Consider the following 22438-nt stretch of genomic DNA (forward strand, 5'->3'; position numbering starts at 1 on the left):
GGGGGCGGGGGCGGGCGGCGGGGGGACAGCGGGGGCGCGCTCGGAGCCGCGGCCGCCAGGGTGCGGGGCGGGGCCGGCTGGCCGGGAGCGGGGCCGGGGTCCGGGGGGCGGGGGCACGGGGTCGCCTGGAGCCCCCTGGAGGCGGACTTCGGGTGGGGGTGGGGTTCCGGGGAGGCCGCCCTCCTGCCCGAGGGCAGGGTGCCCCCGTTCCTGGAATTACTTCAGCGCAGATGTGCGGCCTGTAATGACCGGCCGGGGGGTGGGGTGGGGTGGGGGGAGTAGATGCCCGGAGGTGCGGGGCAGGGGCTGGCCGCTCGCTGGCATCTCACGTTCCTGCAGAAGAAATCGTGAGTCACTTGCCGAGAATTAGGAAAAGTTGAGTGTGCTTTGCTTCGTCCCGGCGGCCGTGGAAATGCTCAGTTGTGCCCGTGGTGCCGAGGCTTGGCCAGTGGGCTGGGCCGTGTGCTGACTGGCCTGCCGGGGCGGGGGTCCCGAGCGGGGCTCGGGGAGGACGGCCTGGGCTGTAGTCGGCAAATGCGCGGGCAGCGCGCTTGGACTGTAAGAAGTAGTGTCCCCTACGAGCTTCTGGTTTGTTTTTTCCCTAGGAAGTTAGTACCTCCCACTTTAGGGTAAATGACACCCTCAGCTTCAGTTGGGCGTGAGTTTATACTTTTTTCTGACAGACTGTGAAAAATACTTAATATGTTTATGCAATACAGCATAGCTGGTGCGTTATATAATGCTTCCGATGGTGTGTTCGAAATACTCTACGGGAGAATCCGAGGCCAAGTGGAAGCGTTTGCCGGGGCGGTTGTGGGTGGTGCGCGCGGCGTCTGGAAGGTGGCCGACCGACTCGGGTCTGCCTTTCGTTTCCTCAGTGTCCTGAGTGTGGAGAGGGACGCGTGGATCATGAAGTGGAATGAGTGACTCCGCAGAGTAGCAGTTCACACAGCACTTTCGTAGGCAGAAGAAGTAGAAGGATGCTTCGTGCGTCGGAGATTTAAAAGTGGGAATTAGAATTGGTGAAATATGTGGATGAAACAGGACTTGAAAGATTGACCTTCAGTGCTGAGGATTTAAGTGTCTACAGGTGGGGTGGTTAAATGACAGAGGGGTGCAAGCACATTTTGTTGGCTGCTTGTCCGCTGGTTTACATACATTTACAGTTCTGTGTCAGTGTATTACAGCTTTAGAGAGGAGCTACATAGGAATGAAAGGGACTGCGTGTGAACAGCAACATTCTAAGCTGTAACTTTCACTTTTGTTGCAAATTGTTAAAGTATTTGAAACTGTTCGGGAGAAAGCCTGAAACCACTGGAGTGATGTAAATCCTATGCCTCTGGGGGGCTTTTTGTGCTTCACCTGGCCTCTGGGCTCCTCACCAAAACGTTTTAGAGGAAGTAGGATGGAGGAGAGAGCCCATATATTATATTGAAATACAGTTACCAAAATATTGAACCAAATTGATGCTCAAGCTGCTTACTTGCGCTTTGTTAGATCAAGGTCAAGTTCGGGCTTTAGTGATTCCTTTTGGAGCAGTGACCAGCATAACTGACAGTTTGAAATTTCTGTAGTAACTCTAGTGCTTTGTGAAAATACCTGTAATTTCTCTTCGTGAAAAAGTCACAGGTACTGCTGAAACTCCAGGATTTCATGTCTTCCTTCATGATTGAATGGGTGCTAAATTTCAGCCAGAGATTATTGCAAATAAAGATGTGATGTTTTTTCTCATTCAGCTTCACAGAGACCAGGGTCTGAATCTGTGCACTCTCCACCATCCATTAGTAGGCATGTGTATGTGCCCTTGTTTTCCTTCCTCAGGTGGCTGTCCTGGTGGCTAAGGGGGTGAGGGAATAAAAGCAGTGAGAGCAGACGAGGGAACTCACATGTATCTTACAGCAGTCCGGGGTCATTGTCAGGGCTGAGGGAGCTGCAGCAGCCAGCTGGGGAGTGCCGTCATATGCTCCAGTCTTATGCCACAACCGGATCAGTTACTATTTTGTCCTGGATGTGGAAATACAGTGTAGAAAAGGTTCAGTCTGGAAATTGTTAGAATCAACATTTAAGAGCTGGGAAGCCTAGTCATTTGGTCAAGGCCTGGCTGCAGAGCCTGTCAAATGAGGCTACACCTGCCATCCCACCAGCCGTCCCTTGTTCTGGGGTGTCAGCCCCGCTGCTTTCGTTACTGTTTCTGGAAAGTTCATTCACAGAAGGCTGTGTGATACCACAGCAAACGTGCTGTCTGCCAAGGTGGTTTGAAGCCTGTGGCTTGGAAGTGCTGTGGTTCTGAGGGGACCTGGGGGGCAGGGTGGGGTTAGTGAGGGAGGTGGTCAGGGGACAGAGCAGCGTCTTCATTCTATCTAGGATTCCTTAGGGAATCTAGGATTCCTTAGGGAAAAGTTTCTACAGTGTTTTCAAAATCTTCAACTGACCTACCAGGTTGCAAGACTAAGGGTTTGTGAGTAAAATTTTGGATTCGTTTTCTTGTCGTGAGCCTTCCTCTCAATGATCGGACACAGCCAGCCCGCTGCCGGGCGCTGCCTCCTGTCACAGGCGGCTAAGCCGCTCGGCGTGGATCGGTGGTGCTCCTGTCTGGGGAGACCACTTAGCTTGAGGGGATCCCCACCACCCAGAAGGCACGTGCTGTTCTGTGCAGTCTCTAGCCGAATGCAGCCGTCCACGTGCTGGTGAGGCTGTGGGGCACATTCCCTGGAAACGCTTTTATCGTTTGCCATCTGCGACTGACACGTACAGGACGATTAGCTTGTTTCGTCAGGTCTCAAGGTGGCCGGGAGCAGGCTGACTTCAAGTCCAGGGGTTGAGGGTTACCCAGGAATAAGGAAAATAGGAATCTAGTTGGATCCCAGGGACCACTAGTGCTGGGCTTTGGGGCCCACAGAACTGGTTTGAACTCTGGCAGAAGTCTGGCCTTCCTGGTTCAGCTGGACTGTTGCTCTCCACTGTCTACTTGCTCTGCACACTGTTGATTGCAAGTTCTCTCCTCCCCGCAGCGTGGGGCCCAGCACTACCCGCCTCATCCTCTTCCTGTTTCCCAGGGTACACCCCAGACAGAGTGACTGAGCTCTTTCCCTCCACCCACCTTCCAGGCGCTGACCCCTGGGCTAGGTGCTGCCCTCAGGGAGGGCTGGGCTCCTGCCTTCCACACGACCACCCTTTTGCAGTGGGGTCTACAGTAGGGTTGGTTCACTTAGAAGGGACCATGGATTGGGAGTACTGTGATGCAGGTTCCAGCCAGAACAGTCTGATCAGACTTTTGTAAAAATAATGCTTAATGAGAGCTTGGTAAGCTCTCAATATATGTTGTTTTATGTTGTCTGAGATACTTTATCAAGGTTTATAATTTTTTGCATTAAAAAATTTAGGAATTTAGCTTTGCATTCTTTTAAATTGTGTGTTTCTGTGTACCCCTCCCTCCCTCCCAGGATGTACTTTAGCAGAATTCTTTGCAGCATAAACGCAAACACGTCTGTGATTCTGTAGGGCAGGGGTTCTCAGCTGTGGGACTGTTGACATTTGGGGCCAGATACTTCTGTGCTGTGGAGGCCGTCCTGTGTATTGTGGGATGTCAGCAGCATTCCTGGTCGCTATCCACCAGATGCCACTGGGACCCCCACTTCCAGTTGTGATAACCAAAAATGTCTTCAGACATTGCCAAATGTCCCCTGGGGGACAAAAGTCACCCCTGGTTGAGAACTGATCTAAAACAGCATTTCCCAAAATGTATTGTGTGGAACCTGAGTTTAATGGGATATGCATCCATATTTACGTATTAGTTATTTTGTGTTGTATTTTTAGTCAGCATTATTATGTATGTTTCCATGTACTTATATATAACTCACATGTTTCTCATTTAAAAAAATGTATCAAAGATCTCCACGTAATTTTGTGATTCTTTTTTTTTTTTTTCTGTATTGTTTACGGCTGTGTCTGATGTTGCAGAGCCTTTTGAGCATTTAGGTTTTGATATTTCCTATGTTTTTTTTTTTCATCATTCTCTGGCCTACCAAGCTTAGCGCCAGTCAGATCACAGGGGCTGTGGGCAGAGGGATAGTGCTCCTGGGTCCATTTCTACGGCGCTCTGTCCCCGAGCACACAGTGCCCTGGGAAGAAAGATTGACCGTGTGAAAGGGCCCTTGCTTTCATGAAGAGTTGGGGTTCTTATTTTTTCCTAAAACCATTCCTTAACTCTTAACAAGTCCATCGTGAAAGTTTTGAGTGTCAGTTTTTAATAATGCCGATGACAGTCACCGTCTGAAAAGCAAGGGTGTGATGTAATTTAAAATTCTACCAGCAGTCTACTAAGACCATCCAGCTCAGAATTTACTAAAACAGATTCTCGTACCATTAAATCACCTTTGTTATTGGAATTTTGCTGTGACTTTAATGGACATTTGGACCTTTGGCTTGGAAATGCTTTTTTTTTTTTTAAATACAGAGTTTGTCTTAACAGGATTTAGTATCTGATTTTATTTGAATATTAAACTTCAAGAGGCACCTCCCCAAACCTTGTTTGAAAAATAAAGTGATTTCTTGACGAATGTTTTCCTCAATATGAGTTGTTGACTGAACACGTCCCGGGGATGGGGGATGTGAAGCTGGGATGGAAGGCGGCCGACAGGTGGCTTGAGCTTCTGAGCCGTAGGCACTGAAGACTTCCCACACTCAAAATGAAAACTCCTTGGACCGCAGTGACAGTTTCCTGAAAGGTATCTGGGAAAAGATGTCTCTCTCTCTCTTTTTTTTTTATATAGAATTTTGACAATTTTCTTGGATTCCTTGACAGCTTTCTTGCTTTATTAATAAACAGGTTTCGTTTGAAAAAGGATCCTCGGTTAAGTGTTTTGGGGAAATATTGGTAACCAAAACGAAAAAAGAGAAAGAGGGAGAGTTGTAGTTTGCCAATGTCTCACGACTGTTGCTGTTGTCGGCAGTCCTGTTCTGGCTGTGTAACCGGCTCTCAGAGAGACAATAAACCTGAATTCCCCTAGAATTTCTGGCATTTCTCTGTCAGTGGAATTGATCGTGCTCATTAGTTAAATAAAGCAGCCTTTGAGAGCAGCTGTGAAGTTGCCCCGCTGGGAAAGTAAACCCTTTGCTAAGTCTGGCAGCCAGGGAGGGATGGAGCATCGGGCTTGTTTGTAGATTCACTGAAAAATGCAAATGACTTGATGTCACCAAAACTGAGTTAGCAAATTCTAGATGGGTTAAAAATAGTATAGTTCAATTTTTGAAGTATCACATGTCTCTTTGGACAGCTATGCCTTTAGGCCGGGGGTTGGCAAGGGATCCCGCTGAGGGCTCTTCTTGTTTGGCCCTGGGGCCATATGTTCTACATTTGAAAGGGTCATAAAAGCAAGAAAGAAGAATATGTAATGAAGACAGTATGTGGCCTGCAAAGCCTAAAGTTTACTGTCTGGCCTTTTACAGAAAAAGTTTGCTGACCTCCAACTCAGTTCTCACCTGAAACACTGGAAGTCAGTCTGGATCTAAATGGATAAAATTGCATAACTCTGTTGGGGAAGTACGAATAAGAAAAGGGAAGAAGTAGGATAGTTTCCCTTGGTGGACTGCACCCTGCTGGGCCTGGTCTGTGATATCATCAGTGTAAAAACACGGCCTATGTAAATAGCTCCTAAACCAGAATTAGAATCGCGAAGGCCTCCGTGTGACTACATGCTGGAAGCTAAATCTAGAAGTCTGCTGTAGTGACTAGTTCCTGTTGCTTCTGTGCCCAGTTGTTCTTCTCTTCTTGGCATCTGAGCACTGGGAAACCTTCCTTCGCTGATGAAGTCAGTCTCTAGGGTCGGATTTTCTCATGGGCGCCACCGCCTGGCGCAGAAGCAGTCTGGGACCCCAGATGCTGCTGGGAAAGCAAGGAGGGTTCCTCGGTCAGGGGCCTCTCCTATGGGCAGCACTCTCAGCGTTGCCCGGGCTTTGGGCTCAGGAGCGCTGGGTGTGAGGGCCAGTGGGCCCCGGGCCGGGCTCAGGAGTGCGGAGCAGGGTACCGGGGAGCGGCCGGCCAGGCTCCAAGGGGCTGGGCTGGGCTGGGGTGGTCTGTAGTTTGTCAGGGCTGCTTTTTTCTTTCTAGAATTTCTGCCCCCCCCCTTTTTGTTTGCTTGTTTTCAAATCTCTTTCAGCATTTCTTTTGTAAAAGGAATAAAAAAGGGGACTAAAAATCTTCAGCTCTTTTATGACCGCTGTTTTCTCCTGGATGTTTTGACATTTCAAAATAATGTGAAGTTAACTTGCCTGAGGATGCACTTTACCTATTGTTTATTTAAGTGTTTGTTTCTCTGTTTCAATTTTTTTTTTTTTTAAAGATTTTATTTATTTGACAGAGAGAAACACAGCGAGAGAGGGAACACAAGCAGGGGGAGTGGGAGAGGGAGAAGCAGGCTTCCCGCTGAGCAGGGAGCCCGATGCGGGGCTCGATCCCAGGACCCTGGGACCATGACCTGAGCCGAAGGCAGACGCTTAACGACTGAGCCACCCAGGCGCCCCTCTCTCTTTCAATTTTAATGCCAGTCCAGTATATTCTAAGAATGTAACCGGTACCTATTTTAAATTTTAAAAATCACTCTATCATTATGTCTGTTATTTTCCCTGTTTTTAAAAAAATTATTGTATGTGAACTGACCTCCAAGTGGATAATTTAGTTAATTGGATGTTCATGGAGTAGAAAACATTATCCCAGTATCTCTGCCTTCAAAGCTTAAAAGAATGTTTTTCTAATGTAATTTTTTTCATGTAATAAATAATACTGAAAATGATGATTATAGTGCAAATAAAACATTTAAATATTTTCTCTTTTTAGTTATGTTCTTGATAGGGTATCATTAAAATTATCTGAAATCTGTCTAGTCAGAATAATCAGATGTTCAGAATAATTATTGTAATATGTGTTACTATGTCTGATGTGGTTCCTCATTAAAAGGAGGCATCCTAGTACTGTACTATGAGTATATAGAATACTAAATGTGTCTATGTGTACATAATAGTTTATACAGGTTACATGGCATTAATTGGGAATGAAGCATTACAGGTAAGAGAAACCCACAGATATAAAGTTTAACCTTTAAATGCCCCAAAATTCATTTTAAGGGGTTAAAAAATGTTCTAAAATGATCCTAGATGTGTTTGCCTTTGCAGACTTGTGTATGAGCCTGTAAGGACAAAATGTCACAGTCCCTACTGCTAAGGAGGACAAACTCAAGTGTGGAAGTACAGTGAACATAAGTTTACATTTCGTTGATGCGGGGAGGACTGTTAGAGACCTGGATTGGGATGTTGGTGTTAGTGTTGGTTTGAGGTAGTGTGAGAGCAAGCAATAGAAGACCAAAGGTAGGCTGTGGAATTCCCAAAGCACTAGAGGGAAATGGAGCGAAGAAGAACTTCACTTCAACAAAAGAGTGTGTTAAGAAGAAAGAAGAGGGGCGCCTGGCTGGTGGCCCAGTTGGTGGAGCATGTGACTCTTGATCTCGGAGTTGTAAGTTCGAGCCCCATGTTGGCTGTAGGGATTACTTAAAAACTTAGAAAAGGAGAAGAAAACAAGGAGGTTTACTTGGTGTTATTAAAAGCAAACAACTAATATAAGATGGCATGAATAAGCCCAAATATATCGGTAACTACAATTAACATAAAAGGGTTTAAATCTCCCAGGTGATAATAACTCCAGATTTAGGAGAAAAGTGAAATCTAGTTAAATGCTGTATATAAGTGATACGTCTAGAACACAAGAAGGTAGGAAACTAAGGGATGGGAATCACTATCAGTCCTAACAAAAAGAAAACAGGTCTAGTAACATTAGGCTGGACACAGCTAGACTCAAGTTACAGAGCACTAGGGGAATACGTCATATTACTCAAAGGTGTGATTAATAATCATAAACTAATGTAACAGTAAAACTTTCCAAAATAGAAGTTGACAGTTGTATACGTAAAAGGGAGGACTCTAATGTGACTCTTTGCAAGCTGCAAACCAAGTAGACCCAAAAGAAGAAAGGATGTGGACGGGGAGTTCTTAGCCTTCCCCTGTTGACGTTTGGGGCCAGATCATTCTTTGTCAGGAAGCCATCCTATGCGCTGCAGGTTACTGAACAGCATCCTGGTCTCTACTCACTGGATACCAGTAGCTACTCATCTCCCTAATTGTGATAGCCAGAAATGTTTCTGTTTCTAGACAATGCCAGATGTCCTCAGGGAGCCAAATCGCCTCCAGTTGAGAGCCACCGATATAAAGGATTTAAATAATGTGGCCAATAGATACGTATAGGAATTTGTACCCAACAAACATAAAATATAGATTCTCCTCATTTACATGGAACATTTAACAAAAGTGGCCACATACAGGCCACAAAGAAAAACCCCAAGTTTCAAAAAGTAAGTCCTATGGGCCAGGTTCTCAGACCACAATACACCCTAGTTAGAACCTACGAGTGAAAGGATAGCTAAGAATTACTCCCTGAAAATGTTGAGACCCCCTTCATTATATCTCTTAGATTAAAGAGGAGATCAAAAACTATTTTCAGACTGTATAAATAAATGGCAGAGGGCTACATACCACAATCATAGGGTCAGGCAGAAACAGTTATCAGGAGAAAGAATGCATTAGAGAACAAGAGAAGTAAATGCATTCAGCTTTCAACTCAAGAAACCAGGAAAATAAGTCAAAGAAAATAGAAGCAAATCTATTTTTGCTTTTTGCAAATCTGATTAAGAAGACATGAGAGCACAATATTTACAAAAGGGATATGACTGCACATGTGGAGATTTTTATAATTTTTTTTTTTTTAAGATTTTATTTATTTATTTGACAGAGAGGCAGCGAGAGAGGGAACACAAGCAAGGGGAGTGTGAGAGGGAGAAGCAGGCTTCCCGCGGAGCAGGGAGCCCGATGCGGGGCTCGATCCCAGGATCCTGGGATCATGACCTGAGCTGAAGGCAGACGCTTAACTGAGCCACCCAGGCGCTCCGTGTGGAGATTTTTAAATAGGAATATGCCATGTACAATTTGATGGCAACAAATTTGAAGAGTTGTGGATGCTTTATGAGGAAGACCTAAAATGACCATAATTGACCGTGGAGGTGGAAAACCTGTGCAGACCAGCAACTTTAGATGAAATTGAGAAGGTAGTCAAAGATTTATCTGTTTAAAAAGACACTAGGAACCATTGTGTTAGGTCAAACTTTGTGTTTGTATAAATTGTAGTGACCATTAACTAAATAAAAATTTGTATGTCATTATGTTACATGGTCAACGTTTTCAGGGTAAAGAGAAGATACACAGTATGAAATCAAAGTAGTTAGGTAAATACCCTGTAATCCCAAATTTGCATTGTAGGTATTAGTGTTAATTTGTTTTGAAAGAATTCTAATAAGAAAACATTTCCTGTGTCCCCTGAAAAGCCTAGAAACAGTGACCAACCAGTAGCAGTGAGCACCCGTGGCACCTAGATTGTGGTCTCTACATGTCATTTCCCACTGAAAGGAATCAGAGGCCCTTGGATAAATGGCAAAGTCAGAGTTTGGTGCAGAAAGTGAACAAGATGAGCATGGAGTAGCTTGTTTTACCTGAAAGCAAGAAAGCTATTGAGAATTAGTAGGGTGTGTTAAAGGCTCTAGCAGGGAACTAAAGGGGCTTGCATTGGCCAAAGATGGGATCATTTGAAACATCAAAAAATATATACATTTATATAAAACCTTATTTATTTTTTAAATGTTCAAACTCACGAGATATAATGTACTAAAAACAGCCTCACTGATCACTATTGGAGAATGCTGGGGAACCACCACATTATTCTGAAAATTGATAACCAGAGGGAAAGAAGCAAGCCTTCAGGAACCCCATCACTGGGGCTGCAGTGTGGGGGATGGACTTCAGGATGGGGTGGGGGTTGGGAAGAGTGGCCATGGGAAGTCAGGAAATGGAGATGTGAGGGTGCTGCTTCACCCCATCGGTGGGGTGATTGTTTCTGTAAACTTGTTGAATCAAAGTTAGATGACTCTTCTCCAAAGTGAAATTCTGGAAAATAATCTTCACAGTTGCAGTTAGAGCCTTTGTTACCCAGCATTTTAACCCTTACATGCTTATGAGTAGTATCAAGAATCCTTCACACGCCGTCGATATCCGTTTGCTACAGCGTGTATTTCCTACAGGTGTTGATGAGGCATGAACAATGAGTTCTTTCCTTTTCAGTAATTTGTGTTATGGTATTTTGGAGACACCTGACTTCTAAACCTTGACTGTGGGAGGTGCCACTTCTGCTCATAAGCACCAGGCTGTCATTTTCTTTTGACTCGCGTTAATGTTGCGGAGCAGTTAGGCGTGTGGGCAGCCTCAAGTGTTACATCCTTGCTCTGGTTGGAAGTCATTCCTGTTTGCCCATGGATCACTGCCTTCATCCAAGCTCAGTGTTTCCCATTTTGAATGACACCTTAATTCATAGATTGGATTCATGAAATTAACATGTAGGCATCAAAGTTGTTACCACATACCGTACTGATTTCCCTGTAAGTTCTACAGTTACGTTAGAAACAAGGTTATTGTGTTCTCAGAGACAATGTGTCAAAGATACAGCAGGGCCTAGGAGCCAGACAGACTGACCTCAAAGGTGTTTAACCTCTGAGGACCCTGTTACCAATTATCTACCAGAGTGTTCTGGTTAACTACTAGTGTGAACCCGATCACCCCATAAAACAACCATTTCATTATGCTCAAGGCTGCGTGGGTCAGGAATTTGGGAAGGGGTATAGTGGAAATGGCCCATCTTTGCTCCACAGTGTTTGGGTCCTGAGCTAGGAAGACGCAGGCTGGCGGTGGATTGATGGCTGAGGGCTGGAGTCTTTGGGAGGACTTTTCTCAAATCATTTCCACTGCCTTCTCGTTCCAAGTGAGTCACTAAGATCAGCCCAGATTCAAGAGCAGGGGACAAAGACCGCCCATCTCAATGGGAAGAGTCAGTGAATTAGGGGATATGTTTTAAAAGTGCCTCACATACGTCTTGACATACGGAGTAGACATTTAGTTGATATTTCTCTCATTTTCCCCTCTCTACCCTTCGTACAAAACGAAGAGTGAGCCTCTTAGAACAAATTTTCCATGCATCCGGGCATTGGCATGGGCTACGTAAATAGGACTGTAACACAGGTTTGAGACAGTGTTCTTCCAAATCTGTAGAGATTTTATCTTTTGAGTGCTTCTGCCTTCGCCAGCTCGGTCATCAAGAGTCACCGTGCCCATATGGCTGAGCGAGAGAGCGCGTGGTTGGCGGGTGCAGTGTGCTTGCGGAGTAGCGCCAAAACCCAGTTTCACCAGCACTTTGCAGGAATTGATGGAGTTCAGAGAATTTTGTAAAAGCATCAAAATTGCAAAGTTTTGTGCATTTTTGGTACTGCAAGCGCTGGCAAGTCTAATGTCTTATTTCCTCTGTGCCATCGGCCTGTTAATTTGTTCTCGTGCCATTGCCCGTGTTTGGTTGTTACTGTGGCCTCATAGGATATTTTGGAAGTTGGTATTTCCTAAACCTTTCAAGAGTAATTTAGCTATTCATGGACCTTTATTCTCCCGTATGCATTTTAGAATAGGCCGAGTTTCTCAAAAACGACAGGAGTCTTGATTGGGATTGCAGCGCCATGACTTACAGATAATGACATGTGCCAAGAACAACGGTAGGCTGTCCGTGAACTAGCAGAAGGAGAGGCAGCCCAGCGAAGTCGGCGGGGACAAGGTTAGTCTGCACAAACTGGGGGCATTTCTTACCCAGCGGTCCAGCAGAAAGAACAGCGAGAAAACCCACAAGATATTTAGGGATAAATCTAACCAAGAATACGGTGGGCCTCCACGGAGACCATCAAACTTCATAGGGGATGCAGGAGGGGGCCCCATGCTCTTAGATGGGGTGACCTGGTACTAGAGAGATGTCTCCCATCCAAGTAGTAACCAGGCCCGACCCTGCTTAGTAGAGAGATGTCTCATCTCCCAAGATGAATCCATAAATACATTTCTGACATTGTTATAAAGTCGTGTCTTGACAGCAGGGACCTTGTTTTGTTTGCATCTCCATCCCCAGCATTTAGAACACAGAGACGACCTGCGGTAAATATTGGTGGACTAAATAAATGCACAGCAAATGTGCGCCATCCCTTTCCACTGGACAGTTGCTGGGAGCCCTTTCCAGGCCACTCTTGGATGTAACCATCCTGTTAATGATTGATGACGGGTGACTATAATTGACTTCACCATTCCCCTGTGGATGACATATAGGTTCTGTTTCCATTTTTTATCAAGGTGGCTAAAAAACATTGTTAGCATCCAGCTTTTCTCGCTGTGAGTTTTTAATGCCCTTTGAAGTGAGGCTTTTGAGCATAGAAAAGATTATTTGAGATTATTTTATTTTATTTTTTTAGACTTTATATATTTATTTGAGAGAGAGAGAACAAGCAGGGGCAGGGGGAGAAACAGACTCCCCACTGAGTGGAGAGCCCGAGGTGGGGCTTGATCCCAGAACCCTGAGATCATGACCTGAGCCGAAGGCAGCCGCTCAACCGACTGAGCCAGCCAGGCGCCCTTGAGATTATTTTAAATTGACATTTTTTAGGCCACAAAGTTATGGGCCTGTTCTTTTCTTACAGTTTTATGTGGACTTTACAAATTTTATTATTCTCTGTATAACTTGGTAAATTTTAACCTTCACTTTAAGGTAACCTTTGATCAAGTCAAGATGATCAGACTATATCATTTTTAAAAAATTTTTATTTGTTTATTTGACAGAGAGAGAGAGAACAAGCAAGGGGAGCAGCAGAGGGAGAAGCAGGCTCCCCGCTGAGCAGGGAGCCCAATGCGGGGCTCGATTCCAGGACCCCGGGATCGTGACCTGAGCCAAAGGCAGACGCTTAACTGACTGAGCCACCAGGCACCCCAAACTATATCATTTTTAGTGATTAGTCCCATTTACAGCTTAAATTCCCTTACACGTCCTAAGTCATAGTTCTAATACTTTTTTATTTTATTTTTTTAAAGATTTTATTTATTTATTTGACAGAGAGAGACACAGCGAGAGAGGGAACACAAGCAGGGGGAGTGGGAGAGGGAGAAGCAGGCTTCCCGTGGAGCAGGAAGCCCGATGCGGGGCTCGATCCCAGGATGCTGGGATCATGACCTGAGCTGAAGGCAGATGCTTAACGACTGAGCCACCCAGGCACCCCTAATACTTTTTTAAAAAAAGATGTATTTATTTTGGAGAGAGAGAGCACAAGCGGGGGTGGGGGAGGGACAGAGGAGACAGAGAGAGAGAGAGAACCAATCTCAAGCAGACTTCCCACTGAGCGTGGAGCCCCACATGGGGCTCGATCTCACAACCCTGAGATCGTGACCTGAGCTGAAACCAAGAGTTGGATGCTGAACCGACTGAGCCACCAGGTGCCCTCCTAGTTTTTATTCTTAAGTGTATTAAATTTAATTGTCATTTTAAACACCTGGAATATCTTACCAAACAAAACCTTTCCAATTAGATCTAATAATTTAAAATTACATACGTAATGAATCTCAAGTTCTTTCCAAACCCGTCTACCAGGAAGTGTGCATTGCAGAGTCAAGAACTTGGTTTTGCTCACCGCTGTATTCCCAGGACCTAGAAGAGTGCCTAGCAATCGATAAACTTGCACAGATAAAGAATGTTTATGGTCTCTGTAAATTTCTCTCTTATACCTTTTCACTAAAAAAAAAAAAAAAAATCATTTCTAAATTCAGAAGCTTAATTATACATTTTATTTATTTTTTAAAGATTATTTGAGAGGGAGAGAGAAAATGGGGGGAGCAGTAGAGGGAGAGAATCTTCAAACAGACTCTCCGCTGAGCGGGGAGCCCAATGTGGGGCTTGATCCCAGGGCCCTGAGATCATGACCTGAGCCAAAACCAAGAGTCAGATAATGAACCAACTGAGCCACCCAAGTGCCCCAATTATACATTTTAAATTTAGAGTCAAGGCTAAAATGTAAGATTAATTTGCCAAATTTTCTTAAATACTACAAACACCTTAAAGGTCAAATACATAGTTTATTCTGAAGCTTAACATAAAAATATTAAAATCTAAATCTTCCCCAGGGCTTAATGCCACCCCTAAGGCAATCATTAAATCCTCTCAGACAGGTGCGCCTGGGTGGCTCGGTTGGTTAAGTGTCTGCCTTCGGCTCAGGTCATGATCCCGGGGTCCTGGGATCGAGCCCCACATCGGGCTCACTGCTCAGCCGGGAGCCTGATTCTCCCTCTCCCTCTGCTACTCCCCCTGCTTTTTGCGCACTCTCTCTCTGTCAAATAAATAAATCAAATCTTTAAAAAAATAAATAAACTGTCTCAGAGAAGCAAGTGTTTCCTTGTGGGGGACCCACATTGGCTGGGGGGTCGTGGCGGGGGTGATGAGAGACAGGCCCTGCCCTGTTAGGGCCTCTGCCTGCCCTCCGCCCCCCATGCAAGGCTTCCCAGCCCATGGGAGCCTTCCCTGATTCATATACCCTCTCTGAGCACAAGAGACTTCACCAGTCAGTGGGATTGAACCAGTCCGTTAGTATCTGTTCTTTTCTGAAAAACTAAACTTCTTCCCATCTGCCTGGACAGGAAGGCATAAAAACATTAAAATGCCTGCCTATTGGATTTGGGCCACATTTCGTACTTTGATCTGCTTTTAAGGTCACAACACCTACATTATAGTCTTAGGTTGATTTTGACAAGAGTGTGACATTTTTTTTTATGGCAAATTGTACATGGTGGTCAAATTGCTCTTCAGACTAGTCACTGTTCCTGAGTCTCAGGACTCCTTCAGGGTTCCAGGTTTCACTTCATCTCTGCCAGCTAAGTGTGAGACTCTTGTTTAAATTTAATATTTAAAAATTTATATTTCTTCAATTACTGGTGAGTTTTAATATTTCTGTACATGAGGATCAGAAAACTGTGTTTTCTTCCTGTGTATTAGTCTGGCTAGAACTCTTGAAAAGGTGCCAAAGTGACAACTTCAGTACATGATGTGTCCTTTTTTTATTGGATGAAACGTGTAGAAATAAAACAGACAAAAACTATGCCCAACCCTTCAACACCACGGTATTATAAGTGCGTTGGGTTGACAGTTCTTCGAGCTCCGTGTGATGTTAAAAAGTTAAGTTAGCACTGTTGTTTGAGTTTGAACATAATAGGAACTTATTTTTCTATGTAATGGAGGGAAGAAATAGGGATTAATTGATTGTTTCTAAATCTCAAATTAGCCTTGGTTTTTACATGATGCCTGACAAAACAGTTTTTGATAAAGATGAGCTTGCTGACTGCTCATCCTTGGGTTGGATGTTTTTAGTTTATTTCCCAGTTAATGCTAGATTTCCCTTAGGTGCTCAGAGTGTGGCTTGTGCCTGGCTTGGCTGGCAGCCTGGAGGGCTTGCATCTGAGCAGGTGGACGGAGGCCTCCTCCTGAGCCCCAGAAGTGCAGGGTGAACCCGGTGAATGCTGCTGGGAGCTGTTTGCCTGCCTGCCTGCAGGTAGCAGTCCGCGTTCCTACGAGAGGTGGTGGAGCATTGTGTTGGGGAGTGGAATTTGGAGAGGGGCTCCTCAAGTTAGGAGTAACACATTTGCAGATGGCCCCTCCATGGGCTGGTGCTGCTTTTGGGGCTCCGCCGCCCCTTTCAGCCTCATAGCCAATGGCGCCACCTGCTGGCACTTCCCTCCAGCTCTTTGGTGTCCTGTCCTGTAGGAATGTTGGTCACCTTCCTACTCTGCCCGTTTTTACTCAATAGTATGTGTTAGTTATAGAGTTACCTCCACCCCCCGGCCCTTTTTTAAAAGTTCCTTGCATGGTATTCTATTGTAGAGGAAGCACATGTTTTCAAAGCATTTGGCACAAATGTCAAATTTTCCATTTAGAATGGTTGTAGTAATTATGTGGTTTTAACCAGTTTTGATTGAGAGAAGGACTGCAAATCCATATGTTTTTTTGGGGCACCTGGGCGGCTCAGTCGGTTAAGCGTCTGCCTTCAGCTCAGGTCATGATCCCCGGGTCTTGGGATCGAGCCCCATGTCAGGCTCCCAGCTCAGCGGGAAGCCTGCTTCTCCCTCTCCCTCTGCCGCTCCCTCTGCTTGTGTGCTCTCCCTGTCAAATAAATAAATAAAATCTTTTAAAAAAAATCCATATGTTTTTGAACAAAATTCTGATTTTCCCCCAATATTTATTATGAACACTTTGAGACAAAAAGTTTGAAAGCATAGAACGGAGATCCCTTACCACGTGGACTCCAACAGTTGTTGACTCTGGCCACACTTTGTTTAGCTGTGTCTGTGTGCCTGTTGACCATTTGAAGTAAGTTCTGGTATTGCAACCACACCCCGAAACATCGCAGCCCTTGCTCCTCAAAACAGAGATGTTTCGTACAAGTGAGTAGCACTGCCGTGTGGGTAGCAACCCTCAGTCTCTCACGTCGCTCCTGTCCACTCCATGTGGCCCCCCCAGAGCCCCTACACTGCCTCTTGCAGCTTGTAATGTGCTCATTTGGTTGTTCCTCCTTTACTTTCTTTGAACCCAGGAGAGATCCTCATCTTTTTTATAACCCTGGAAGTGTTAAACTTTAAAAAACTTCTTGCTTTGAATTTCAGTCTTATAGAGACGTTGCAAAAATTATACAAAGATTTCCCATATACCTTCCCCAGAGTTAACATCTTACCAAATTTATGCCCCCCCATTTCACCATGTGTGTGCACGCGTGTGTGCATGTGCATATTCACGTATGTGTGTACGTAGACTTGAGAGAGTAAGTTATAGACATGACGCCCCTCTTAGGCTAAATACTTCAGTATGCATTTCAAAGCAGGGATGTAGTGTTAATTAACCATAGCACAGTTATCAAAATTAGGAAAGTAACTGATAAAATACTCTTATGCACTCTGACTTTATGTAAATTTTGCCAGTTGTCTCACTAATGAGCTTTAAAGCAAAAAGGAAATAACATTTTTGGGGCTCAGGACCCAGTTCAGGATCACACATATTTACCTGTCACTTCCCTTTCTGGAGAGGTCCATCAGCCTCTCTCATGTAGACACTTTGGAAGCTTGCTGGCCAGTTACTTTGTAGATTGCCCCTCAATTTTGGTTTGTGAGTATAGCCTCAGGATTGGGCAGGACTACTCGGAAGTTTTATCTGTCCTTTCCGGGAGGGCTGTGATGTTCTTTGTCTCATTACGATTATGTGAATTTTCACCATTTGGTTAGGATGTTTTTTTGCCAGGTCTCTTCATTGTGAAGCTACTGTTTTCCCTTATAATTAGTAGTATCTTGTGACAGGTATTCGGAGACCATGTGCATTTCCTATTTCTCACACCTAGTATTGGCCTTCATGATGGTTCTTACCTGAAGGAGCGATTACTGTCCCCGGTCCTCGTTGCCAGTGATCGAATTGCATCTGCCTCTACACATTGGTTGGAACTCTGCTATAATTTAGAGCTTTCCCTTTCCCCCAATATTTATTCATGTATGTATGTATATCAATATGGACTCACGATTCCTTTTTTTGTTTTTATTTTCAGTCACCCAGTGCTCATCATGACAGGTACACTCCCTAATCTCCATCCCGTTTCCCCCATCTCCTTACCCGCCTCCCCTCTGATGACCATTGGTTTGTTCTCTATAGTTAAGAGTCTGTTTCTTGGTTTGCCTCCCTCTCTCTTCTTCTCTTTGCTTGTTTGTGTCTTAAGTTCCACATATGAGTGAAATCATACGGTATTTGTCTTTTTCTGACTGAGTTATTTCACTTAACATAATACTCTCTAGCTCCATCCATGTTGTTGCAAATAGCAAGATTTCATTCTTTTTTATGGCTGAGTAATAGTCGATGCATCCCCCCCCCCCCCCCCCCCCCCGCCACGTGCGTGCACACACCACATCTTCTTTACTCATTCATCAGTCAGTGGACATTTGGGCTGCTTCCGTATCTTGGCTATTGTAGATAATGCTGCTGTAAACATAGGGGTACATGTATCCCTTCAAATTAGTGGGTTTTTAAAAATTTTTCGTTTTACTTTTTTTTAAATTTAACTTCAATTAATACATACTGTATTATTAGTTTCAGAGGTAGAGTTTAGTGATTCATCAGTTGTATATAACACCCAGTGCTCATTACATCACGTGCCCTCCTTGATGCCCGTCACCCAGTTACCCCATCCCCCCACCCCCCTCCCCTCCAGCAACCCTCAGTTTGTTTCCTATGATTAAGAGTCTCTTATGGTTTGTCTCCCTCTCTGATTTCTTCTTGTTTTATTTCCCCCCCCTTCCTCTATGCTCCTCTGTTTTGTTTCTTAAATTTCACATATGAGTTAGATCGTATGATAATTGTCTTTCTCTGATTGACTTATTTCGCTTAGCATAATACCCTCTAGTTCCATCCACATTGTTGTGAATGCAAGACTTCATATTTTTGATGGCTGAGTAGTATTTCCTTGTATATATGAACCACATCTTCTTTATCCATTCGTGTTGATGGGCATCTGGGCTCTTTCCACAGTTTGGCTATTGTGGACATTGCTGCTATAAACATCGGGGTGCAGGTGCCCCTTTGGATCACTACATTTGTATCTTTGGGGTAAATACCGACCAATTGCTGGGTCATAGGGTAGCTCTGTTTTCAACTTTTGAGGATCCTCCATACTGTTCTCCAGAGTGGCCGCACCAGCTTGCATTCCCACCAACAGTGTAAGAGGGTTCCCCTTTCTCCACAACCTCGCCAACATCTGTTGTTTCTTGACTTGTTTGTTTTAGCCATTCTGACTGGTGTGAGGTGGTATCTCATTGTGGTTTTGATTTGTATTTCCCTGATGCCAAATGATGTGGAGCATTTTTTCATGTGTCTGTTGGCCATTTGTATGTCTTCTTTGGAGAAATGTCTGTTCATGTCTTCTGCCCAATTCTTGACTGGATTATTTGTTTTGGGTGTTGAGTTTGGTAAGTTCTTTATAGATTTTGGATACTAGCCTTTTATCCGGTAAGACATTTGTAGGTATCTTCTCCCATTCTGTAGGTTGTCTTTTGGTTTTGTTGACTGTTTCCTTTGCTGAGCAAAAGCTTTTTATCTTGATGAAGTCCCAATAGTTCATTTTTGCTTTTGTTTCCCTTGCCTTTGAAGGCGTGTCTAGCAAGAAGTTGCTGGAGGGGAGGAGGGCGGGGGGGATGGGGTAACTGGGTGATGGACATTGGGGAGGGTATTGTTGTAATGAGCACTGGATATTATATAAGACTGATGATTCACAGACGTATCCCAGAAACAAATAATACATTATATGTTAATTAATTGAATTTAAATTAAAAAAAGTAGAAGTTGCTGTGGCTGAGGTCAAAGAGGTTGCTGCCTGTGTTCTCTAGGATTTTGATGGTTTCCTATCTCACATTTAGGTCTTTCATCCATTTTGAGTTTATTTTTGTGTATGGTGTAAGGGAATGGTCCAGTTTCATTCTTCTGCATGTGGCTGTCCAATTTTCCCAGCACCATTTATTGAAGAGACTGTCTTCTTTCCATTGGATATTCTTTTCTGTTTTGTCAAAAATTAGTTGACCATAGAGGTGAGGGTCCATTTCTGGGTTTTCTGTTCTGTTCCATTGATCTATGTGTCTGTATTTTGTGCCAGCACCATACTGTCTTGATGATGACAGCTTTGTAATAGAGCTTGAAGTCCGGAATTGTGATGCCACCAGTATTGGTTTTCTTTTTCAACTTCCCTTTGGCTATTCGGGGTCTCTTTGGTTCCATACAAATTTTAGGATTATTTGGTTCCAGCTCTGTGAAAAAATATTGATGGTAGTTTGATAGGGATTGCATTGAATGTATAGATTGCTCTGGGTAGCATAGACTTTTAACAGTATTTCTCCTTCCAGTCCATGAGCATGGAATGTTTTTCCATCTCCTTCTGTCTTCCTCAACTTCTTTCATAAGTGTTTTATAGTTCTCAGAGTACAGATCCTTCCTTTACCTCTTTGGTTAGGTTTATTCCTAGGTATCTTATGGTTTTTGGTGCAATTATAGATGGGATTGATAACTTAATTTCTCTTTCTTCTGTCTCATTGTTAGTGTATCTATAGTGTGTAGAAATGCAACTGATTTCTCTGCATTGATTCTGTATCCTGCCCTTTGCTGAATTCCTTTGAGTTCTAGCAGTTTTGTGGTGGAGTCTTTTGGGTTTTCCACATAGAGTATCATGTTATCTGCAAAGAGTGAGAGTTTGACTTCTTTTCCGATTCAGACGTTGAACTACACTTGCAGCCCAGGAATAAATCCCACTTGGTCTTGGTGAATAATCCTTTTAATGTACTGTTGGATCCTATTGGTTAGTATTTCGGTGAGAATTTTTGCATCCATGTTTATCAGGGATATTGGTCTGTAATTCTCCTTTTTGGTGGGTTCTTTGTCTGGTTTTGGGAACAAGGTAATGCTGGCCTCATAGTATGAGTTTGGAAGTTTTCTTTCCATTTCTGTTTTTTTGAAACAGCTTCAGAAGAATAGGTATTAATTCTTCTTTAAATGTTTGGTAGAATTCCCCTGGGAAGCCATCTGGCCCTGGGTCTTCTGCTTAATGATCTGTCCATTGCTGTGAGTGGGGTGCTGAAGTCCCCTTATTATTGTATTATTATCAATGAGTTTCTTTAATTTTGTTATTAATTGGTTTATATAATTGGCTGCTCCCATGTTAGGGGCATAAATATTTACAATTGTTAGATCTTCTTGTTGGATAGACCCTTTCATTATGATGTAGTGTCCTTCCTCATCTCTTATTACGGTTTTTGGTTTAAAATCTAATTTCTCTGATATAAGGATTGCTACCCCAGCTTTCTTTTGATGTCCATTAGCATGGTAAATGGTTTTCCACCCCCTCACTTTCAATCTGGAGGCATCTTTGCAGACAGCATATCGATGGGTCTTGTTTTTTTTTATCCAAACTGATACCCTGTGTCCTTTGATTGGAGCATTTAGCCCATTTACATTCAGAGTAATTATTGAAAGATATGAACTTAGTACCCTTGTATTACCTGTGAAGTCACTGTTTCTGTATATCGACTCTGTTCCTTTCTGGTCTTTGTTACTTTTGGGCTCTCTCTTCACTCAAAGGATCCCCTTTAATATTTCTTGCAGATCTGGTTTAGTGATCACAAATTCTTTTAGTTTCTGTTTGTCCTGGAAGCTCTCTATCTCTCTTTCTATTCTGAATGTCATCCTAGCTGGATAAAGTATTCTTGGCTGCATATTTTTCTCATTTATCACCCTAAATATATCATGCCGTTCCTGTCCTGCCAGGTCTCTGTGGACTGGTCTGCTGCCAACCTTATGTTTCTAGCCATGTAGGTTAAGGACCTCTTGTCCTGAGCTGCTTTCAGGATTTTCTCTTTATCTCTGAAATTTGCAAGGTTCACTATTATGGCAAGCTTCACTATTATATGTGGAGGTGTAGACCTGTTTTTATTGATTTTTGAGGGGGGAGATGGTTCTCTGTGCCTCCTGGACTTGAATGCCTGTTTCCTTTGCCAGATTAGGGAAGTTCTCAGCTATAATTTGTTCAAATAATCCTTCTACCCAACTCTTTCTTTCCTCTTCCTCTGGGACCCCAATTATTCTACTGTTGTTTCACTTTATGGAATCACTGATCTTTCGAATCCTTCCCTCGTGATCCAGTAGTTGTTTATCTCTCTTTTCCTCAGCTGTTTCTCTCTTTTCCTCAGCTTCCTTATTCTCCATCATTTTGTCTTCTATATCATTAACTCTCTTCTGCCTCATTTATCCTAGCAGAGCCTCCACTTTTGATTGCATCTCAGTAATAGCCTTTTTCATTTTTACCTGATTAGATTTTAGTTCTTTTATTTCTCCAGTAAGATATTCTCTAGTGTCTTCTATGCTTTTTTCAAGCCCAGCTAGTATCTTTATAATTGTTATTCTGAATTCTACCTCTGACATTTTATTAATATCCATATTGACTAAATCCTTGGCAGTGAGTACTGCCTCTTATTCTCTCTTTTGGGGTGAGTTCTTCTGTCTTGTCATTATGTCCAGAAAAGAATAGATGAAAGAGAGAGAAAATACAGAAATAGCAACTATGACACCAGAAAAATACACACTAAACAAATCAGAAGAGAAAAGAAACCAAAAAAAAAAAAAAAAAAGAATCAAACAAGAAGTTGAACAAAACAATAAACTAGATCTCAAAATAGGAAAGGAAAACTTATATATATACAAAAATAAAATTGAATACAATGAAAGGAAGCCAGAAATGAAAAATACATATGGAATGTAAATGTAAAAATGAAAATTAAAAAGACTTAAAAAAAAGAATTGATAATATAAGAAAATAGCTAAAAAGGAAATAAAATATAAAACTGAAAGACTAAAGAAAAAGCCACGAATGCTATATACTGT

General features: G+C 43.4%; 1 protein-coding gene across 4 annotated transcripts in view; it reads left to right on the top strand.

Moving 5' to 3' along the window:
• Positions 1-292: 292 nt before the first annotated feature.
• Positions 293-22438, top strand: part of PKNOX1 (PBX/knotted 1 homeobox 1) — a 56065-nt gene continuing 33919 nt past the window's right edge. For 2 of the 4 annotated variants that reach the window (XM_032392523.1, XM_032392522.1), the window contains exons 1-2: positions 293-4727; positions 11599-11746. The gene's annotated coding sequence lies outside the window, so the exon portion shown is untranslated. The remainder of the gene's footprint in view (positions 4728-11598; positions 11747-22438) is intronic. The other 2 variants (XM_032392524.1, XM_032392525.1) reach the window with 2 other exon arrangements.

This window comes from Phoca vitulina, unplaced genomic scaffold (genome assembly GCF_004348235.1).
Source record: "Phoca vitulina isolate PV1807 unplaced genomic scaffold, GSC_HSeal_1.0 scaffold68, whole genome shotgun sequence".
NCBI classification, from domain to species: Eukaryota; Metazoa; Chordata; class Mammalia; order Carnivora; family Phocidae; genus Phoca; species Phoca vitulina.